Below are 17,374 nucleotides of genomic sequence, written 5' to 3' on the forward strand. Positions count from 1 at the left end.
CTGACAGCACAGAGCCCGACGCGGGGCTTGAACTCACAAACCGCGAGATCATGACCTGAGCCAAAGTTGGCCGCTTAACCCCCGGAACTACCCAGGGCGGCCCTGGATGTTTTTCTTGCTCCTCCCCTCGGCACGGCTGGGCCCTCCCTTAGTGCCCAGCCCCCTCACATGTCCAGGGCCACTGCATTACCATGGGGACAGTGTAGGCATTGGAATCTTGGGTACAAACACCAGTTCGGTAACCGACTGTCTGAGTGATGTTAGGCAAGTCATTTAATCATTTGAGTCTCCATTTACTCGTCTGTACAACGGGAAGAAGGAAACCTACATCGCAGAGTTCTGGGTATTCAGCCAACGCCTCCTGAGCACTTACTCAAGTTCCGAGCATTATTTCAGGTAAAAACTTGCTGGAGCAAAACCGTCTTGAATTCTGGAGAACTAACAGAGGTGACACTTGAAAGGAACCTTATAGACATCCATCACTAGCTATGCTAGAGTAGATGGTGTCAACGCCAACACTCCTTCAGGGAACAGCTGTGAAACCTGGATAAAAATACCAAAACAGGGGCGCCTGGGTGGCTCAGTCGGTTAAGCGTCCGACTTTGGCTCAGGTCATGATCTCACAGTTTGTGGGTTTGAGCCCCGCATCGGGCTCTGTGCTGACAGCTCGGAGCCTGCAGCCTACTTCGGATTCTGTGTCTCCGTCTCTCTCTGCCCCTCCCCTGCTCATGCTCTGTCTCTCTCTGCCCCTCCCCTGCTCATGCTCTGTCTCTCTCTGCCTCTCAAAAATAAATAAATGTAAAAAAAATTTTTTTTTTTAAATACCAAAACAATTGTTTGAAAGCCCGGTACGACGGCTCGCGGGTGAAGATACGTAAGAGAACACGTAAGGTCTGTTTCCTGCGCTTTGTCTCCAGAGATTCTGACTCAGTAGGTCAGGCTCAGGCTCACGGCTTGGCTTTTCTAACAAGTTCGCCCATGATGCCAATGCCATTAGTTCGAGACCACTCTGAATGACGCTGGCAGAGGAGAGGCACCTGGAAGGTGAGAGGTCACGACGGGACACACCCACGGTAGGCCTGATACTCTCTTGCTTTTCCCCTGGAGGCAACTGCCAATTTTGAAGCCCCGGGGGAGGGCTTGAAAGGAGGACCAAATAGAAGGCAGAGGATGACAGCACCAGGGTCGTGGCACTTAGGAAACAAAAAACTTGGAGTTCAGGGCTACCATGGGAGCCAACATCTTGCAGAAAAACTAACTGCGGAGAAGGGGGTCCGATGTCTTTCCCTGAAGACGTTTTCCAAATGCAGTTCCCTCCTATCCATGCCACATGCCTCCGGCTGCCCGCCTGGTGCTCTGAGGCTCCACCCACTCGGGGTTCACGTTCACACGTGCACACCTGTGAGGTACAGGGGACTTAATGCCTCACGGGAGGAGGGGCGCCTGGGTGGCTCAGTCCATTAAGTGTCCGACTTCGGCTCAGGTCACGATCTCGCAGTTCGTGAGTTCGAGCCCCGAGTGGGGCTCTGTGCTGACAGCTCGGAGCCCGGAGCCTGCTTCGGATTCTGGGTCTCCCTCTCTCTCTGCTCCTCCCCCGCTCGCACTCTGTCTCTCAAAAATAAAACAAAACATTAAAAAAAAAATTATGATGCCTCATGGGATGAAACTTTGGCCACACCGTAAGATAGAAGCCCCTGGAGAAATTCCGCCCCTGGGAAGGGTCTTGAGATACAGCCTACGTGGTTTGTTGAGGGCACGGTCCTGTGAACTGAGCCAACACTTTTGCTTAGATCCTGCAGTATATACGTGAGGAACATGATGCCGTCTCGCTTTACAAGTGGGAAAACTGAGGCCCAGGGAATATGAGGAAACTTCCCAAAGCCCCAAAAAGCTAGCAAGCAGCAGAGTTGGTTCCAGAATGTAAGCGTTACATTAATGATAAAGGAACTTTATTACCATATGTCAGGCACTGTGCTGAAAACTTCACAAGCACATCCATTGAAACCCTTACAGCAATCTTAGGAGGTAATTATTTGATCCCCCCCCCCCCCTTTTAGACAGGCCAAAACCAAAATGCAGAGGGACACAATGAGGTCGCAACTAAAACAAAGCAGAGCTGACCTTTCTGGGTAACAGCCTTATTGAGATGTAACTCAAACACCTTATAATTCATCTACGTAAATGTACAATTTAATGGTTTTTAAATATATTCACAGAGTTATGCAACCACAATTACGTTTAGAATATTTTCATCACCAGAGCTGGGATTTGAACTCACATCCGTCTAATTCCAAAGCTTATGCCCTTAATCATCACGTGCTATTGGCACCAAAACCCCGGGTCCAAGCTGCATCCGTGATACAGCCTGTATGGACGGGAAGCAACCACTCCGAAGCCTGGGCACTTTCCACCATGAGACCCTGCCACACCACTTTGGATGCAGAAATCCCTGAAGGGGATGCAGATGGGGTGCAAGGACTACCCAAGCCCCAAAGGCTGAAATGAAACCAAACCCAGTGTCTCACCCATGTTTGTAAATGTCATGCTGAGCTAGCGCTCTCCACAGAGAGGGCTCCATCCAGGCTGATTGAGCTGAAGCCACAATTGGAGAGAAGTTGGTCACAAGGACGAGGGGCCAAGAAGAGTACAGGTCGATGGCCCCAGCCTTGAAGTGTTCATTGGTGGTAGGACAGAGATCCTGAAGGGATGTACAGGGCCCCCTGGGTGGCTCCGTCGGTTAAGCATCCGACTCTTGGTTTCAGCTCAAGTCGTGATCTCACGGTTTGTAAGATGGACCCCCGTGTCGGGCTCTGCTCTGAAAGCGTGGAGCCTGCTTGGCATTCTCTCTCTTCCTCTCTCTCTGCTCCTCGCCTGCTCACTCTCTCTGTATCTCAAATAAATTAGAAGAAGAAGGAGGAGGAGGAGGAGGAGGAGGAGGAGGGATGTGCAGAGTGAATAAAATACTGCATCTTGGGCATTCATTCATGCATTTATTCAGTATGCACTTACTGAGCACCTACTATGTATTAAGTACTGGATTAGGCATTGGGGTGGCAGAGATACCTGCCTTCAAGTTGTTCACAGTCAGCGGGAGGGGCTGAGAACAATATATTATAAGGCATTTAGCTATTCGTTCCATAAATGAATGTTGAATACTTAACGATGTGTCAGACCCCGTTCTAGGTGCTCGCGCCATCGCCAACCATCCCCCAACGCCATTCTCCTTTCCTTCCCCCGTAGGGCTACGTTTCCCAGCCTCCTGGCAGTGTGTGGCCACGTGACCAGGTGCCGGCCAATAGGAAGCAAGATGGCCAGTGGTACAGGAAGTAATGTCCTAACCACTTCCAGGGTAGGACTTTAAAGGGAGGTGTCGTGGCCCTGCTCCCTCCGTCCCTTCCTCCATGCCACTCCTGAGTGTGAGCATGGCTGCAAGTGGACGGGAACAGCCCAGGGCTGACAGAGCCGTGAGAGGGAAGCGGCCCGCACCCCCGCGCCACGTCAGCCTTGAACTGCTAACACCTGAGCGGAGCACGTCTCTTGCTTGAGCCACGAATACACTGGTGTCTGCGACAGAAGTCAACCTCACATTCTATCACAGAGCAAACACGGCCTCCGCTCCACAAGGCGGCGTGTGGAAGGGAAAAATAAAGAGCCTCTGTCTCCAAAGAGCAGAGGGAAGCCACGTGATTAGCCAGAGGGGAACCGGGATCCGCCCACTTTCCAGCAAGGAAACCGGCAGAGCTTCCCAGGGAGAAGAGAGGCTACGTGCATCTGGACTTTGCCGTCCATGTAGTCCTGACTCTTCTCAGGAAGTGTAGGGCCCCTAGAACATGGTACCACAATGTGTTTGTGAGTGTGTGCTCGCGTGTGTGCGTGGCGGCGGGGAGGGGAAGGGGACAAGAAGCACGTGCCCAGGGCTCCCGGGGAAGGACGGGGAGGCTCCCGCTGACACATGCTCTCTGGGCTCCTGGTGTAAGTCCACGGCGTCTCTCGCTGGCTTGGGGGAAAATGAGAAGGCCGGGGAATGAAAAGCCCTGGGAATACCGAACGGTTCCGCAGAGGACACGCTTACAGAGACGAAGTAACTTGCAGGTGGCTGTTTGCCTTAGAGACCTCCGGAAGCTAAAGAATAGATTCATTTATGCTTACGGTTCCTGGGGGCAAAGGCCAGACTGCACTTATTCAAGGGTCTCCTTGATCTGGGCTTGGTACGGCCCCGGTATGTTTCCGTACAATAGGCTCTTCATAGGTTCCCAAATACGATCGTGCTGCCAACCCCAACTCCCCCCCAGCCCCACTGACTATAATGAGCCCCATCTCATCTCCACGTGACTAAGTCACCCCTCCGCTGGCGAAACCCTCCCGTGGTTTCCTATGGCACTTGTAGGAAAATCCACACCCCTTGCCTAGCCCGCTTATCTGCCCATCCTCGGGCCCCTCCACGTCCCTTCTCTCCACACCTGCTACACACCCAACATCCAGCCCTGCCTCAGGGCCTTTGCACGTAGGATTCCCTCTGTCTCAAAGCCTGTTCCTCCAAACCCTTGCAAGGCTGCCTCTCTCTTCAGGCCTGTGCTGATCTACTTAAAGTAGACCCAACCGCCCTAGGCATCGTGCGTGATTGACCGTGTCTACTTGTTTGACTTCCCTTTAGTACTCATATCACCCCGGTTTTCCTGTTCATTACCCGTTTCATTTGTATCTGTTATCTGGGCCCCTCCCACTTAGTAAACAACAACTCCGTGAGGGCAGCCTGGTCTGCCTTATTCTGCATTCCTTGTGAGTCCCTAGCACCCGTGTTCGTGTCCCCAAAGCGAGGATATATTTGCTGAGCAAATGACAGAGAGGCTCAGTTCAGGTGGAATCGTTCACAAACACTTCATGATTCCCTGAGCTGGAAATAATCGTCTTTCTCTAAATGGCAAAGCCATGCTCTCTGCCTCTCCTAAGGTCCTCAGCACCGTCTGCCTGTGCTGCGGATACTTAGAGTTTTTCTCTCCCCTACCAGTCTTTTTAGGCTCCTCGATCTGGCGGTACGCCTAATGCATCTCGGTACCCCCGCCTTCCCCCGGCCCTTAGCGAAGTGCATTGCACACTCAGTGCTCCATCAGTGCTCCGTCAGGGCTGAGTGAGTGGTGTCGACTGTCGTCACGGACAGCCAAGAATAATTTGGAATTCCGTGTCTCTGCATACCAAGCGCCGTGCTCATCACTCGATTCAAAATGACTAGGAATCGATGTGAATGTGATTTCCAAAGATGAATATTGCAGGGCCGTAGAACTGAGTAAACACGGGGCTTCACTGGCGGGTCGTTCTGATGGTAATTTTCTCCCCGCGTTCAGCATAATTGGACGGCTGCATCTGGTTTTTTTGGCACTAACTCTCTTCAAAAGAAGAGTGAATGCAGGGAAAGTGGAAATTAAACGCGACGATCTCATCAGGGGGATGGAAAAATGACAAATGTCACAGGTCTCTCTCTAGGGAAGCAATGCAGAAGAGGGGCTCTTTTTGGTACTGATTTCAGGTGGAGTCAAAGAGGTTTCAAGGGCTGTGACTCTGTTTCCTGGCTTGCAGGTTTCCACCGGCAGCCTTGAGGCTGTGTTCGCTGGTCTGCATTTTGCTAGAACGTTCCATAATGCTTCTCTCTCTCTCTCTCTCTCTCTCTCTCTCTCTCTCTCTCTCTATATATATATATATATATATATATATATATGGAGATCTCACCAACTGTGACCTAGCCAGGGATGGATTTGGGGAATGTTTCTGTTTTACCAGATGTTGTGAACACAACCCGCTTACCTCTGAGGTCTCAATTTCCACTTTCCCCTGATGCCCACGGGCATGGCCCTGCCAGACCCCATCACAGGGTTCCAAACATAGCATCTGGGTTTACAGCCGTTTGCACCTGTGGCTTCTACTGCCTGGGGATGCTCTCCACGTACCACCACTTCCCACGTCCATCCACCAGGCAACTCCGTACCAAAGGTTAACGCCAGCCACCCCCGCTCAGTGAGACCTTCCCAGAGCGATCCGTCTCTCCTTTGTGCCTTCACTGATGTTGTTTCTGCCTTCGTCATGTGAGTTGTCTGTGTCTCTCTGCCTCCCGACCAGATTCTGAGGTCTCAGTGGCAAGGGCTGAGTCTTAGCTATCTTTCTAGCCCTCATGCCGAGCAGAGTTCTGACACAAAGTAGATGCTCAGTAAATGTGTATAGCCACAGAATATAGGACATGAGTCAAAGTCCCAACTGCCACCTCGGATAGCAGAGTTGTTCGGTGCATGGGCCTTCCACCAGACTTCCTGGGTTCAAATCCTGGATCTTGACTGGCCTCGATCTGTGATCTTGACCTGGACCAAGTTACGTGAAATCATTTCCTCATCCCTAAATTAGAGATGATGATGATAGTAATAGCAATAGTCCCCACCTCATAGGGATGCTTCTGGAATGAGATATTAATACAGCATGTGATATTCACCATGCCTGACCCCTGGTGCCTTTGCTGTTGTGGACTATAAGTCATGTACCCATTGTCAGTCATTTCTACTCATCTCCTCAGTAACAAACACAATGGCTGAGAGACTTGGATGATACAGTATGATATGTAAAATTGCTTTTCAGGAGGAAAAATATTATACAAGCAAGCTCAATCCCCATGTCACGATAAATCACGATGAGCTGTCCATTCCTGTCCCCTAATTCTGCCCTCCTTGTCTTCTTTACTTGGAAATTGCTGTGAATAAGTTGCTCTCTTCAAATAAGTCTGAGGACATGGAAATATTAGCTTATGTGAATGAAAAATAAAATGAGAATTTCTAAAATGAGGCCAAATATGCTAGGAACAGTTGTTCATCTAACCCCTTGGGCTAAGGTTGGGATAATCTGCCTTTGGTGCCTAGTGCTATTATTAATACCGTACTCCAGGCTTCTTGTCCTTTGAACTTTCACCTCTAGTGACCCTCTACCACAGCATACAGAGGAGGGGAGAGTAGGGATGTGTTTCCTCCACTTCTGATCCAAATAACACTTGTACATGTTTTGCTATATCTGCTACATGGTTTTTTTCTTCAAACTGAGTCACTTTTTAAATTTAAGTAAGTTTATTGGCAAAGAGAACTTATTATAGAAAAATGGAAAGTATATGCCGTACGTAAAAAGTAAGAACAACAAACAAGAGTACAATGAAAACGAAAACATCGTTGCTGAATTCCAGCCAAATACCATTGCCTGCTTAGAGCTCTTGGCCTGCCGTCTTCCTCACTCTTTGCTCAAGAAGATTAGGAAGAGTCAGAAAAGCATTACACCTAACTAACTCCAAACCGAAACTTTCTCCATACTGTTACGAGAAGGAATGAAGGGGGGAAAAACGCGACCTTCCCCACTTTGTGTTTTCAGGTTAGTTAATTCCATATTAGCGTGCTGCCTAAAATCAGCACAGCTGTTCTAAAGGCAGGTTTTACTGGTGGTACCCAGGCCTCCCTGTGGAAACGGTGCCTACCCACTGGGAAGCCATTCTCGTGCACCAATGGGCACTGAACATCAACCACAGACAGCCCAGCCTGAATGCAGTCTCAGCCCGTTCTCCCTCACTACACAAATCTGTCAGCAGCACCTATGGATTCTGCCCCATCAGATCTCTTGAATCCCTCCCTCATCGCCATTGGCAGCATCGTCTTCCTGGTTGAGGTCTCCGTCCACTCCCCTTGGGTGAGTACAACATCCTTCTCCAGCATCTCTCTGTCTCCTAGGGCCTTCCCTCTCTTGGCCCACCTGCCATGTGCCTGCCCAATCAAGGGCCTCATAAATGTTCACTGAATGTATGAGCCTGTATCTTTTACTTAAGTTTATTTATTTATTTTGAGAGCAGAGGAGTGGGCAGAGGGAGAGAGAGCGGATCCCAAGCAGTCTCCCCACTGTCAACGCAGAGCTCAATGTGGGACTCGAACCCCTGCACTGAGAGATCATGACCTAAGCCGAAATCGGACACTTAACTGATTGAGCCACCCGGGCACCCCTGAGCCTGTTGACGGCTGAAACTCTGGAAACCAGAAATACAGTGATCCATGAAGTAAAGCTGGGAGCTCCCGGGAGGGGGGGAATCTGTGGGGGGAAAGGTGAAACGCCCTTCCCAAGAAGAGGAAGAGCCCCTGCCTCCTTGACCTTGATGGTCACTCAGGGAACTCCTCCTGCTCAACGTCCTTCACATGCTATGTTCTTCAGGGCTTTGAGTTGTATCTGCGCCTCTCGCCCACGAGACCGTGTCTCCTTGAGAGCGGCAACCGCATCTTAGTCTGTACAACCCCAGTGCCACGCACATCGGAGGATTGCCCGACGAACGCTGGGTGGAGTGAATTGCTGAAGTCAGTGGGTAGGGATTTCACCTCACCTGTCCCCAGTCAGGGCCTCCTCTGCCAAAGCCAACCATATCCTTGCCACACATCCAAGGCCTGAATGTATCCTTGTGTGGCGTGCAAGCAGGATCCTTTGTTTCTTGTTGGGAGATCTTGTCAGCCTCTATTCTATGGAGGCACAACTTAAAAAAAGTCTTGGCAGAAAACAAATCCAGCTGGAAAGCGACGTGGAGAGAGGTGAGGCAAGAATCCTAAAGGGGGCTCCTCCAACAACCTCATACCTGCAGCTCCCGAATCTCTGTGTGATGGTAACTGCGGGTCACTTCCACTTTCCCCTGCCAATGGTACAATGAAATCACCTCTGTCAGTGACTGCTGGCCTCTGGAGACCTCACAGAGGGCAAGCCATTCATTCAAAAGTGGGCTTAGCACAGGTCCTGTGCTCCCACGATTTCGTGAGTCAACGTATGTCAAGGTTGTAATATGAAGGCATTAGCAATCCCAGTTTTGCAGCTGCAGGATTGAGGCTCAGAGGAGTCAAGTACCTTGCCAGAGGCCACACAGCAATTGGCACAGCCAACTTTCACAGCACCCGTAACCAGTGTCCCTAACCATTACACGCACCGCCCATGCTCTGCCCAGACCACCAGCCTTCCCAACGCGGTTCTCTCTTTTCCTGGCAAGAGGTCAACACATCGCTCTCAGGCCGTAGTCTTCAGAGAGAAGGATGCTGTAACAGCCAGTGGATGGGAAACCACCCCCCAATCCATAAACATGTAACAGAGAAGACGTAAGGATTTCCCATTAGATACTCTGTACCACTGCCGAGGAGTAATAAAAACGGAGCATTTATTGAGCACTTAGGTACTACTCTGTTCTCAACAATTTCATGGCGCGGGTCTTGGTATTATCCCCATTGTGCAGATGAGGAACCTGAGACACACAGGCATAAAGCAGCTTGCCCAAAGTCACAGAAGGGGTAAGTGGAAGAGCTAGGATTCCACTAACTGAGCAAATCTCTGCTGACTGCCTTCCACGTGCAGGTGCTACTCTAAGGACTGGGAAAAGCCGAGAACAGAGCGGTCAGAAACCTCTTAGATCTGTGCTCTGTATCTTATCCATCCACACGCCCGGGATGAGGAGGACAATGGTGAAGGTGACTACGCCTACTACTGTTTACTGAGCACCTACTATGTGGCAGGCCTCGACCCGCTCAACTATAAAGTCAGGCCGGTACTGTCTACCTCCCAGCCTAAAGCAGGGGCTTATTGTCTCATTTAATTCTCAGAAACCCTCCTGAAGTCTCACGACAATGTCCACGTTGCCTATTTCGCTCATTTCGCCATTGACCATTGCAAGGCTGAGTCAAGGTCAGTCACCTGCTCCTCCCTGACCAATGAATCCAAATGCGCCCCTTGCTACAGGGCCAACCTCAGGTTCCATCTTCCCTAAGAGACCTTCTTTGACCCAGCCCGGCCTCCTCTGGCTCCTCTAGATTCTTACAACGGCAGTTATCTGAGCAATCGGGAGAGAGGCGTCTGAAACCAGAGAAACATAAAAACGTATTAGGTAATGCTTGTAAGTGTTGGCACCAGATCGAGGCCATAGCTAGGCTCCTTCTCACAGTCCCCCTGCCCTCGCCAGTTGGAGGAGGCTTCGGGATTTCAGAGCTGCCCTCAGTACCCCCTTTCTTTGAAAGATAATTGAGCTTTTATCTGGGTGGATGTGCAGAGCCAAATTCAGGTGGTATTACTCTCCTGGAAAGGTAACTGCGCTACGTGACGTTGTTCATGACCAAAGAGGAATTCGATGAGGCCATCGCCAATTCCTCGCTTTTCGTGACAATCGATGCTGGGCTGCTCTCATCCAGACGGTTAACATGGGGAGGCCAGGATGAGTTACAGGAGCACCATGCAGCCCATCCACAGGATGGGGGGACTGGGACTGCCAAGTCTTTGCACACGACGCTCCTTCTGCCCAGGCTCTGATGCCTGTCCTTCTAAGCTTCGCCTGGAAGACTCCTATGAAGCCCTCAAAACCCAGATTAAGGATCAACCCCCCTGTGAATTCTCCTTGACTCTCAGAGGCAGATTCAGACCCCCCTTCCTCTGTGTTCCCAACGTACCTTATTCATATGCTCGTTGGAGCATATTCTGTATTACGTATGATATTAACATGTATATACACAGATACATACTTATATCTCTTTTTAAGCTGTGAACTCTACAGGGAGTTGGACCCTTTCCCCCTGTAGTAAACTTCTCCGTCAAGGCCTGGCTCAAATGCCTCCTCCTCTGTGAAGCCCTCCTTGATTAGCGCCTCCCTCCACATAGCACTTTGTGCAATTCTCCACCATAGCATTTGAACCTGTGTGTGTGTGTGTGTGTGTGTGTGTGTGTGTGTGTGTGCGCGCGCGCGCGCACGTATACAATCCGGTGTTCCCTCTAGGTTGTGCGCTCCTCAAGGGCTTGACTGTTTCATGATTTTTTTTCTGCATCCCTGAATCCTCACCCAATTCCTGGCCTGTGGTGAGTTCTCATTATTTGTATGAGGCTAATAAATCCTGAGGCCCGTGTGGCTTGTGCCATTAGATCGGAAGGACCGTGGTCCAGCAAGCAATATAATGAAGAGGGAGTTGTGTTCTTTGCCCCAGTATCTAGAAGAACATAGAAGGAGTGCAATGTGTAATTCACAGGGACGTTTCCCAAACTCCTTTCCACCTCACCCGACCCCATTCTCTTATACTCTGGGACTGCTCTGGAACCTGTCACTGTCGACCCCTCTCTCCTTCTTTCCCACCGTGCGCGCGCACACGCACACACACACACACACACACACACACACGAGCATGATGTCTAATGCCAGCCTTAGCAGCTGGTTGTCCCTCTTCACACCCCGTCCCCCCTCCCGCTCCACTCTCCTCTCCCAGTCTTTGTTACAGACACCAGTTTAGCTCGCCTGCCTGCTTTGTGTTTCCTTTCCACTTAAGCGAGAGTCCGTTCCCCCTCTCGGCCCATGTCTTTGAGATTCTGCCTCTCTCTGTCCGTTCTCCCGTGTTTGTACCCTCCCCCCAGTCTAGAGGAACCAGGCTGGCAAAACCTGGTTTCCACAGGAGGGGAAAAAACTCAACATGAGCGGTGGCTGGGGGGCCGAGCAGGGTGCCAGACGCAGGAAGCATCCACATGCTAAGGAATGTTGTCTGGGCCGCGTTGAATGGATGGGGACGTGGATGTATAAGTTAATCTCATGTATCTACTCAATAAATAGCCATAGTGGACCTACTGTAAAACAGTCATAGGCACCGGGAAACAGACCTTGATAGGAGAAGCAAGGTGGAAATCCTATGTGATAAGGTACGCTCATCAAACTATCCCTTTACTGAGAAAGGGGTCACAGTATACACCCCCACCCTCTAGGATGAGTTATTCTGTTTCAAGCAAAACTCCCAGGGCTGAAAACCTCCGTCCCTATTTGTTACATGCGAAACTGACCCCAGAGAAGTCAAAAATGAATTACCCAAGATCTTTCAACGAGAAAACAGAGGCTCCTCAGCCTTTTCCCTTTACCTCAGGTTGCAGTGAAGAGACTGTTTTGATTGGAAATCCGTGGAATCTTGGGCCCTTTGACTTCTCAGGGTAGTTATTTTAGGATTTGATGTGAGCCAAAAGGCCAATGATGAGTCACAGTGTGAATATATTAATATAATTATTATAACAAGACAACAATGATAGCTACTATTCACTAAGCATTTACTGCCCTCTACAATGCATGATCTCATTTAATTCTTTCAAGAATCCCGCAAGACAGATAGATATTAAGACCAGGAGACTGAAATTGCAGAGCTTAACTTGTCCAAGGTCCACAAGGTCAGCTCCAGAGTGAAGATGCAGATACAAGACACTGCGTGCTCTTGGCTACAATGGTCAAGTTCTCTCCATCAGCCAAGACCCTCAGTGCCACTCAGAGCCGTCTCCAGGATGCTGGGAACCAGGGTGAGCTTTCTGGTCTATATTTAGCTTCCTTTTCCACCCCTTATCCCCAGTTCCTACACACAGACACACACACACACACACACACACACACACACACGCACGCACATGCACACACACACGTGGTAAAGGTGGTAACTTAGAGAGGGAGAAGGGGTGGGAGAAGAAGAGACGGTCTACCAGCTGGGGATAAAGGAACCGCAAAGCCCACATACCGGAAGATGGACGTGGTCTAAATAACCTCAGCACCCTGAACAGCTCCTCCTTCCAAGCCCAGGGATGTGCTGGCTGGTTCCCTGTAAAGCCTGCCGCAGGCTCCAGAGCCTGGGGAACAGCTCCAGGGCCCCTCCCCTTCCATTCTCAACTGGCCTCCACTTCTCCCCACTTTCTACCCAGAGCCCAGCCTCTGGGTTGAGACTTCATCCAGCTGCCTCCTTCAGCCATTGCTTTGGAATGCTGCCTTTCAGCCAGAGCTGGAGAGAGAGAGAGAGAGTAGGGCCTCTGGGCAGGCGAATCAGCTCACCTCCCTTAAAGGGATGTCCTTTAAGTATCCATTCAGCACCGATTTAAAGAAAAGGGGTGGGTTGGCAAGAAGGCCTGCTGGTGGCTGGTCCAGCCTGTCCTCCGTTTATCTCGGCAGTTTGGCTCCCACCCTTGCAAAGCCCAAGCCCCATGACTGACTCAGTCACAGTCTCCTTGGAGGGCAGTTGGCAGTGTGAGCGGCTTTTTTGGAGATCACCCACATATGCATATTGTCAAAGCACTTCTCACAACCATGCGCTGTATTCTTGGAACGAGCGCTGGGGTCGTTGTTTCCTCCACCTTTGTCTCTCTCCAGCATTGGCTGGTTACGTTTCAGGGCCTGCCCAGAGGATCCCTCTTGCCTTTGGATCTCTCTAAGCTCCAAACTGGGCCCCTAAGCGAATTCTGCTCACCCCATGCTGAGAACAGACTTCTGGAGTCCCCACCCAGGTGCAGGAATCCTGGCTCCAGCAGAGAAGGAGTTCAAACGGGATTCTTTTCACAGGGTTACCATTTCAGCAGCATCTCACAATCAATGTTAGCCATTTAATTGGCGGCATTTCTGATTGTGTACCCAAAAGCCATTAGTAAATCAGAGAAGCACTTGCAATCAATGGTGTCTTGGAAATATCTGTAGCTTTAACTGACAGACACACACACACAGACACACACACACACACACACACACACACACACACACACACACTTCTTTTGTGTTCCTACCGCACTTTATGTCTACCTCTTTTATAACTCTTGTCAGCGTGCATCATCATTGTTTGTGTGTGTGTATCTCACCCACTAGACAGTGAGGTCCTCAAGGGCAAAGTCTGTCTAATTCATTTTTATACTCCAATGCCAGCACTGTGTCCAGCACCTCATAGGCACTGAATTCGATTTGTTTGAATTGATGTGTAAGAGAGTGAATTCAGATGGCTCATCTAGGGGGCACGCATCAGTCTTGGGACCGGAGGGTCTTTTTTTTTTTCACTGATTAGAATAGGTGGCCATGTCTGTCTCTAGGGGGGCCCAATGCCCCTGTCGTGGAGCGACACGGCCCAAGCACAGAATGGGTCCTTAGAGAAACTTCCAACCCTGGGCTAGTGCTACCACAAAGGGTCCCTTCTCCCAGGCCTTGGAGCTCCCTGCCCGGGCCAGGCATCAAGCTCAGGGTAAAGAAATCCAGTGTGTGACTCACACTGGAAACCTGGAAGGAACAGATCTGTATCATGGAGGACTTGCTGGCCACTGTGTCATCGGTTATTTAGCATCAGGTTTTCAGAAAGATCTTCGGGGACTTCACTCCAGCCAGATGACCTCATGCTGAGCGAGATTTATGGCCTCTTGAGGGAGGAGTAAGGCTATGAGGTAACAGAGGGAAGAGAGCCCTATAATTATGCGTGAAACCATATCATCCCCCTGCTCCTTTATGAATCAGGCCAACAATGAGACACTGCAGTTGCCATTTTGGAAAGAAAAAAAAAAAAAGAGGGCACCTGAGTGGCTCAGTCGGTTAAGCTGTGCTGACAGCTCAGAGCCTGGAGCCTGCTTCAGATTTTGTGTCTCCCTCTGTCTCTGCCCCTTCCCTACTCCCTCTCTCTTTCTCTCTCTCTCTCTCTCAAAAATGAATAAACATTAAAAAATGTTTAAGAAAAAAAGATACGACAAAATCCACCTGCCAATTTGTCTCTTCGTAATAACTGCAATATTCACCAACGTTGCATTTGTATTTTTGTGCATCAGAGACAGCAATATGTAGCAGGCACTCATTGAATTTTTGTGGACAATTTGAGCGAATGTTCTTCTACACACATTATCTCCTTTAAAGCACACAACAGCTCTTTGGGGTGGACACCAATGTATGAGTTTGCTCGGGCCGCCATAACAAAGCACCGCAGGCAGAGTGGACTTATGCCACAGACATTTATTTCCTCACAACTTTGGAAGCTGGAAGTCTGAGATCGAGGCATCAGTAGGCTTGCTTTGATCCAAGGGCTCTCTCCTTGGCTTGTAGATGCCATCTTCTCCCTGTGTCCTCACACGGCCTTCCCTCTGTGTCTGTGTCCTAAGCTCCTCTTCTGAGGACACGGTCATACGGGATTAGAGCTCGCCCTCATGACCTCCTTAATGATGTGAAGAACGAAGGCAAAAGGAAATGTAGATAAAATTAAATTTGCTTATATAACCTGCAGCCCATTGACAAATACTGGAGACAGGCAGAGAATGACTCTCCTCCAGGAACTCCTAATCTTAATGTTAATGCTTTGGTAGAGGGAAAAACAACCTTCGCTTGATGATAGCTAAGCCTCCAAGATGCTGTCAGTCTTCTCTACGTGAAAACCCTTTTGGAAATGTTGTCTTTACCTCTCCCAGACCCCCCCCCCCCACCAAAGTGTATAATCAATGGTGCCTCACAATCTCAGGGCAGCTCTTTCTGCCCATGGGTCCTGGCCCCTGTGCTTTAATAAAACCACCTTTTTGCACCGGACGTGTCTCAAGAATTCATTCTTGACCGTTGGCTCTGGACCCCAGCACTTCAAACCACATCATGAGGACCACAACAACCTGCTAGTACAAGACTTCAGTAAGTACCTGGGTGTTTTGACAAGTGTCTCAACTGGTGTCCACATTCATCATGGTTCCCTCCCCTTCTCTCCAGGTTGGAGTGGCCAGGTCAGTTTGGATTAGATTGTGAAACACCTTGACTGTAAATATGAAGGAGGTGAGCTCTTATCATATGGCAGCAGGGATGTCTTGGCAGTTTTTAAGAAGGGCCAAATTGTTTTTTTCAGGAACATACCACCCAGGAAGGGAGGAGACGGATTGGGGGACAATAGTCTAATCAGAAAGACCAATAGTGACACTGTTGACCAAGTCCTGGTCACCGTTTTTCAAACTAAGTTCTACAGAGTCTATGCATTCCATGGAGGTGCCTCAGAGGTCACCTGAGGCCCAGGAGGCATTGTGTGGAAGAGAAGAGGGGACCTGAGTTTCAAAGAGCAGCTGGACCCATGATTACTTTCTTTGTAAATAGTACACGTTAGCTCAATAACGAAAATTGCAAACCTCTGATCTACATGAAACACAAGGAGACCATAAATAAGAAGGAAGAGGAGGAAGGGTGAAGGAGGAGGAGTCTCTCTCTCTCGAGGAGAGATAACCGGTTCTCCACAGACAGATCACAAGGAAGAAGAGAGAAGCCATTTTTCAGACGGCTGACCCACACATCCTGCCAGTTCCAGTCTCACCCAGGGTGGGTCTACTTCCAAACTCACTCACGTGGTTGTTGATAGATTTCAGATCCCCGAGGCTGTCAGAATGAGAGACTCGGCTTCTTGCTGGCCATCGGGCGAGGCTGCCAATGGTACATCACCTCTCCACAAACAGCTCGTAACATGGCAGCCGGCTCCATGGATGATCAAGTGAGAAGGGGAGAGAGCAAGACTGAAGTCACAATCATGTGTAACCTAACCATGGAAATGACATCTAGTCACTTCTGTTAGACACCGGTCACTGGGTCCAGCCCCCCACTCCAGGCGAGGGGTTAAACTCCAGGTTTAACCTAGGGATCTTGGAGAGCCATTTTAGAAGAGCCCACTATACTCAGGGATAAAGACTTAACAGAGTACCCCCTGTTGCCCCCTTACTGCCCCCTCAGTTCTCGCTGCCCCCTCAATTACTCCTTCCCAAGGGGGGAGAAGTGACGTCCCTTAACTAGTGAGTTTGGGGAACGTTGACTGGGATATGTGGGTCAACCATCTGAAAAAATGGCTTCTCTCTTCTTCCTTGGGATCCATCCGTCTGTGGAGAACCGGTTCCGCTATGCCGCTGGCCATGCCAGCAGCTGAGCCGTAAAGGCTCTGTCTCCCCTAGGAGAGAGCTTCCCTTCCCTAGAGCCACTGGGGAGAACTCCCTCAGTCTGGGTCCAGAAGTAGGCAACCCACTTTGGCTGCATACCTATGCCACAGTCTCCAGCCTCAGCTTCATCCAAAACGAAGTTGGTGTTTTTGTCACCATTGGCCTGATAATTCCGGTTCTCTCCATTAGCTTAGAACTCTGGCAAGGAAGAGAGGCACCCCTCTCAAACCCCACTGCCATTCTTGAAAGAGTTGGGGTCTGGAACCCACCTAACCTGAGCAGGGCAGGCTGCACGGTCACATGAACGCAGGCGCTCAGCAGGGTCCTGCCCTTGGTTTAACACTCTGCTGTCACCGTCTTGAATTTCTTCACAATTTTTAAACAGAGGTCCCACATCTTCATTTTGCACTAAGCCCCGCAAATCATCTGGTTGATCCTGAACCTGAGTTTGATCCTGCTTTTGCCGCTAGCCTCCAGGTCGTGGACACGTGACCAACCCCCTCTAGATTTCTCACTTGCAAAAAGGGGCTGAATACCCAATATCTAGCACTAGGGTTGTTGGGAGTCTCAGGTGAGGCGGCATAGGTGTGAATGGTAGAACTACCCCTGGGTGTTTAACCTCCAGCGAATTAATTAGCCACCTCTGCCCAACGCAGATCCT

The 17,374-nt window shown here is 50.0% G+C and overlaps 1 long non-coding RNA gene across 1 annotated transcript; it reads right to left on the minus strand.

Annotated features, from left to right (window-relative positions):
* Positions 1-14,563: 14,563 nt before the first annotated feature.
* LOC147571829 (uncharacterized) lies at positions 14,564-16,243 on the minus strand. The gene is made up of 3 exons (XR_015246507.1): positions 16,135-16,243; positions 15,448-15,560; positions 14,564-14,978 (listed from the first exon to the last, which is right to left on the minus strand). It is a non-coding gene; the product is annotated as an uncharacterized LOC147571829 (long non-coding RNA).
* Positions 16,244-17,374: the final 1,131 nt, after the last annotated feature.

This window comes from Puma concolor, chromosome F2, assembly GCF_028749965.1.
Source record: "Puma concolor isolate L17-30 chromosome F2, mPumCon1.1.hap2, whole genome shotgun sequence".
Lineage (NCBI taxonomy): Eukaryota > Metazoa > Chordata > Mammalia > Carnivora > Felidae > Puma > Puma concolor.